Here is a 728-nt window from a genome sequence, read left to right on the forward strand (position 1 = left end):
TAGGCCTACGCGATACTTCCAGCCCCCATGTTTTGGTAATTATGACGTTAATCACGATATATTTGAACCATTTCAACAAATCCGACAGTTTAAATGAAATTTAATGTCACAATAGCTTTAATAAAAGTAAAACTTTGGTTATCGCAACAGTTATAATAGGATAATATGATATTGTTATTTTGATGGATGATTGTATACCTTAGTTAAAACATAATGATTATCAATTTTTTGCATTTCTTAATGTTAGAGTAAAAATTATCATCTTCAGTTTAAATGTTCAGGTCAAAGGAGATTAGGGTTTAGTCATTATTTATTGTTCAACCTTCTTTCATTTAATTAATTTATTCCAACTTTAATAAACTACATTATTCGTATTGTCTTCAGTAATTATACTTTATTATTGCTATTTCTTCTCGAACAAAAATGTGCTCTTTCATTCGGGCAATATAACCTGCATCTTCAAACTGTCTGCTGCTTGCCTTTTTTTATATCTTTTATATTCTTTGAAATATTTTGTAGAAGTCTAAACTTTATAATTCATTTCAACTTTCCTTTGATGTGGACTTCCGTTGAGGAAAAAAAACACTTTGGAAACTGTGCCCCCCTGCGGATACAAATAGCATCGCTATAAATAACAGCTGTTTGACATACCGCCTTGTCTTGAAACGAGGAGCTCTCAGTGAGGGCATGTGAGAGACTGTTTAGTAGAAAAGGTAGAACAATAAGAT

Source organism: Seriola lalandi, unplaced genomic scaffold (genome assembly GCF_002814215.2).
Source record: "Seriola lalandi dorsalis isolate HSWRI2012SDOR001 ecotype SW California unplaced genomic scaffold, Sedor1 jcf7180002054569, whole genome shotgun sequence".
NCBI classification, from domain to species: Eukaryota; Metazoa; Chordata; class Actinopteri; order Carangiformes; family Carangidae; genus Seriola; species Seriola lalandi.